The 5,176-nt window shown below is 33.9% G+C and overlaps 1 pseudogene; it reads left to right on the top strand.

Moving 5' to 3' along the window:
* The first annotated feature begins 340 nt into the window (after window positions 1-340).
* On the top strand, window positions 341-4,200 carry LOC144371579 (SIN3-HDAC complex-associated factor pseudogene; annotated as a pseudogene).
* The last annotated feature ends 976 nt before the right edge of the window (window positions 4,201-5,176 follow it).

Genomic DNA, 5,176 nt, shown 5'->3' on the forward strand with positions numbered 1-5,176 from the left:
CCAAAGATGACTAAAAATATTGGGATTAGTGGTTTTTAACCAGGGACATTTTTGCCTGGCTCAAGAAACCCTTAAAGAGTTAAAGTATTCTTTAACTTAATCTTGTATTAGGTATCAGTTCTAGGTCAAGTTTATTTTTGCATATGAATGTCTAATTGTTCTAATATATTTGTTGAAAAGGCTTCTCTTTCTCTGCTCAGTTTCCTGTATAACTTTATCAAAAACTCAATGTGAAAAAAAATTGATCAGCCATGTTTATGTTAGCTGTTTCTCGATTCAGCTCAGTTCTACTGGTTTTTCCATCTGTTTTTTTTTTTTTTGCTAATACAATACAATCTTCATGACTGTGACCTTGGAATTGGTAAAGTGGGATATACTCCAGTAATGTAAAGTTGTTTCAACATATAAAAATCAATAGAACCAGGTATGGTGGCATACTCCTGTAATCCCAGTGGCTCAGGAGGCTGAAGCAGCAGGATCCTAAGTTCAAATCCAGCCTCAGAAACTGAAAAAAGCTCTAAATAACTTAGTGAGACCCTGTCTCTAAAGAAAATATTTTTAAAAATGGCTGAGGATATAACTCCATGGATAAGTGCCCCTAGATCCATACCAAAAATAATAAATAAGTAAAAATAAAAATAAATATAATACATCATATTACTAAAGAACAAAAGGCACATGATCATTATACTCTGAGATGTATTTTGTCTGATCATCTACAAAGATGTAAAAATAGGATTTGAAAATATTCAACACATCTTGATGATAAAAAAGCACCCACAAACAAAGAATAGAAAGGAATGGCCCTAAACTGATAAAGGGCAACTTCAAAAACTCCACAGCTAACATCTTACTTGATGTTCAAAGGATGGATTCTTTTGTTCTAAGATCAGGAACTTTTGTTCTAAGATAACTCCTCTTGCCTCATCTATTTGACAATGTGCTTGGAGATCCTATCTAGAACAAGTAGGGAAGAAAAGAGTATAAAATAAATGCAAATTGAAAGGGAGAGAATGAATATTGGCAAAAATTTGTTCAGGCAAATAATTTGAGTTCAGATTGAGAATGTTATTCCTAGTCTTATCTTCCACTTAAAGATCAGAGTTGAAGTCTCTAAATGTACATTCATCTATTTTTCATTTCCTATCTATCAGTTTTTGTTTCATATATATTGAAACCATGATTTATAAATGCACACACATTAGGAATTGACCCTTTTATCATCATATAATTTCATCTTTTCTTCATGATCATTTTCTGTATTCAGAGGTATGATTTTTCTGATACTACTATAAGTTTAATTGTATTTCGATGATCTATCTATTGATATTATTATTATTATTTGAGGGAGGTTCTGCTATGTATGAATGATACTAGACTAGCCTTGAATTTTCAATTTTCTTGCTTCAACCTCCTGAGATGTTAGGGCCACAGGTGACTACCTTATTTATTTATTTATTTATTTATTTATTTATTTATGTATCAGAGCTGAGGATGGAACCCACAAGAACTCTGCCATTGAGCAACATCCCAAGCCCTTATTATTATTTTTATCCTTTCTGGCAATCTCTAAGTTTTACTTGGTTTAAACAGTTACAGTCAATGTAGAGTTATTGATTTGTTTGGGTTCAGGACTATTATTAATTATTTTTTCTGTTTTTTTCTATTTTTCATTCCTTTGTTTTTCCTTTCTTACCTTCTTCTCAACTTTTTTTTGCATTCCTTTTTAATTTCACTATATTTTTCCTGCATTTTTAGCAATTGCTCTATCGATTAAATATATATATATATATATATATATATATATATATATATATATATATATATATATATATTTACAACAAGTCTCACTAAGTTGCAGATACTGACATTGAACTTATGATCATCCTGCTTCAGCCACCCAAGCAGCTGAGATTATACGTGTCTGCCACTGCACTTGTCTCATAGGTAACTTTTAACAATGCATAATCTTATAGTTTTAAAAACCACTTTACCTTCCCTTACTTCTTTTGCAATTGTCTTATTAAATACATCTATATAAATTGAAAGCCCCATCATCAGAGAATGGTATAAATTTCTTCAAGTGTCAAATATATTTTAAATAGTTTACTATAAGAATGATCTGTTATATTTATACAGATATTTACCACTTCTTTTGCTCTTTTTTGCATTTGATGGTCTATTTTTATTTCTATTGTAATTTCATTTCTGTGTGAAAAACATCTGTCAGTATTTATTTTAAGGGTAAGAATGTTTTCGCTTCATGTTTTTATTTAATTTATGAAGGATATAAAGTTCTGAGATGGATATAAAGTTCCGAGATGGTAGTTATTTCAGCACTTTGAAAATTTATTCCACTTCCTCTGGCCTACCTAGTTTCTTATAAGAAACAATCTAACTGCCCAACAGATGAATGGATAAAGAAAATGTGGTATTTATACACAATGGAATATTACTCAGCCACAAAGAATAACTTGACTTGCCAGTAAATGGATGGAACTGCAGAGTATCATGAGAATTGAAATAAACCAATCTCCAAACCCAAAGGTTGAACAGTCTCTGAGTTTGTATGCTAACTCACAAGGCTCAGAGAGGAAGAACAGAAAGTCAGTGCATTAGACAGGGGGAAATGAAGAGAAGTGTGGGGGGATAGGAATAGGAAAGATTTTCCTATATTCATATATGAATATACTAGAGTGAATCTCACCATTGTGTATATCCACAAGACTGGGATCCTAATTGGAATAAAATGTACCCTATGTTTGTATAAATATGTCAGACTCTGCTGTCATGTATAACTAAAAAGAACAAATAAAAAAGTTACACACACACACACACACACACACACACACACACAAATCTTTATAAGGGAGCCACACATGTACAGAGAGAGGAGGGATCTACACCTTCTGTCCAGAATTGCAGGAGACAATCTTCTTAGATAAGGCATTTGAGAAGGAGAGAGTGCTTGGAGGATAGTTGGCCTGGTGGAGATGCTATTGCATGTGGATTGGCTGCTTTAGGAAGACTATTTTTTAATTTATTTTAATTAGTTATATATGATAGTAGAATGCATTTATGTACTTTGATATATCATAGGTAGATTGGGTATAATTTCTCTTTTTTCTCAGTGCACATGCTGCAGAATCATATTGGTCATATAGTCACATATATACATACAGAAATAATGTCTCTTTTGTTCTACTATCTTTCCTATCCCCACATCCCCTCCCATCCCCTCCCATCACTTCCCTCTACCTATCTAAGGTAACACTATTCTTCCCTAGTGCCCCCTGACTTATATTGAATTAGCATCTGCATTTTAGAGAAAACATTTGGCCTTTGGTTTTGTGAGATTGGCTTATGTTGCTTAGCATGATGTTCTCCAACTCCAACCATTTACTGGCAAATTCCATAATTTTACTCTTTTTTAAAGCTGAGTAATATTCCATTCATCTATTGAGGGACACCTAGGTTGGTTCCATAGTCTAGCTATTGTGAATTGAGTTTGGTTTTTGTAAGCCGAAGATGTACTGAAGTATAGAAGGTTGCTGTATTTGCAGAGCCGAGTCCTCCAGTTGTCAATTTACTGACAGTAAACATTATGAAAATGACTTCCAGGAGCTGTTTTGGATTGCATGAGACTCATTCAGGAGACATCTGCAAGGCTTGTGTTCTGCTTATAAAAAGATGGAAAAAGTTACCATCAGGATCAAAAAACAAAAACAAAATGAAATAAAAACCACAAAACTGGAATCATGGTAGATGCAAGGACAGGACTTAGTCTAAAGACTACATTAAAACAACAACAACAACAAAAAAACACACATTAGTCTATCTGAAAACATGATAAAAAGTAACCAGATCAGTATACTGCAGAAAGAATTTAAATGTCACAATATGGATGCTCACAGTAGGATTTCAAGGGCCTCCTCAGCTGCATCTCCTTGTTGCAGTAACCAGATGATGGCTCAGATAAAGAAAAGGCTTCTGGCTCTACAGAATACCAGTTTTTTTTTTTCCTTTTTAGATCTTACATACCGAAAAAGGCAGAAAATATGTTGTGGGATTATCTATAAAAGCCATCTTGGAGCCGCTGAATGCTGCTGGAAAGTGCTCATTAAGCTATATTTTTTAAATCCCTTTCTAACGAATGTAATTCAGGAATTTCAGAGAACAGAGATGGGATTTGTTGTATGATAAACCATATGTAGTTTATAGTCTTTCTATATTGAGAAGCAGTGGTTGGGATATTTTTAAAAGATGGCTGGTACGCTTGTTTTCCCTCATGTTAGAAAATTAGTTATAACTCAATAACATGTCTTGCCCCTAGAGGTACTTGTTAATAATTTTGAAATCCTAAGGGTTTACCAAGGTTTGATGATTCAAACCTGTGCTGCTGATGATTAAGCAGAACAGACTGAGCTTTCTGGTGCAAATATCTTGAAGGAGGAAGTAATTTCTAAATATACAGAGAGAACCTTAACTGTATATGTTGCATCTTGTGTTACCTTCCTTCATATTAATGTTTGATAAAGATTTTAGGTTATGTGAAACTTCTCAAGCAGCATCAAAACTTCTCTTGGGGAAGTGGTGAGGATGTGGGATATAGGAGATCCCATATGAATAGTACCAAAGCATCATCACATAGTGGAGAAACCACTCTTAAAAATGTTAAACTAAGCCGGGCACAGTAACACATGCCTGTAATCCCAGTGGTTTCGGAAGCTGAGGCAGAAGGATCACTAGTTCAAAGCCAGCCTCAGCAAAAGCAAGGTGCTAAGCAACTCAGTGAGACCCTGTCTCTAAATAAAATACAAAATAAGGCTGGGGATGTGACTCATGGTTGAGTGCCCCAGAGTTCAATTCCCCCACTCTCCACAAAATGTTAAACTAGGTGCAAATCTTCAGTGCACCACAAAAGAAAGGTTAATTCTTCTTGGATACTTTGTTTGGAGGGCTTGCCAAGAATGTAAATAATTTACTTTGTGTTACATGGCTGGTGGCTTCATTGAAATCTACATAATTCAGTTTTAGCTCTGGATTATTTCAGTTGACCTTTGTGAAGGTTTTATCTGCATAGAATAGGTGTTTGACTTGTTTTAACTATTAGAGCTTTGGGGTTTTTTCCACTCTATTTATATTTAAAGTAACATTAACTAAGATAAAAGGTGTA

This window comes from Ictidomys tridecemlineatus, chromosome X (genome assembly GCF_052094955.1).
Source record: "Ictidomys tridecemlineatus isolate mIctTri1 chromosome X, mIctTri1.hap1, whole genome shotgun sequence".
NCBI lineage: Eukaryota > Metazoa > Chordata > Mammalia > Rodentia > Sciuridae > Ictidomys > Ictidomys tridecemlineatus.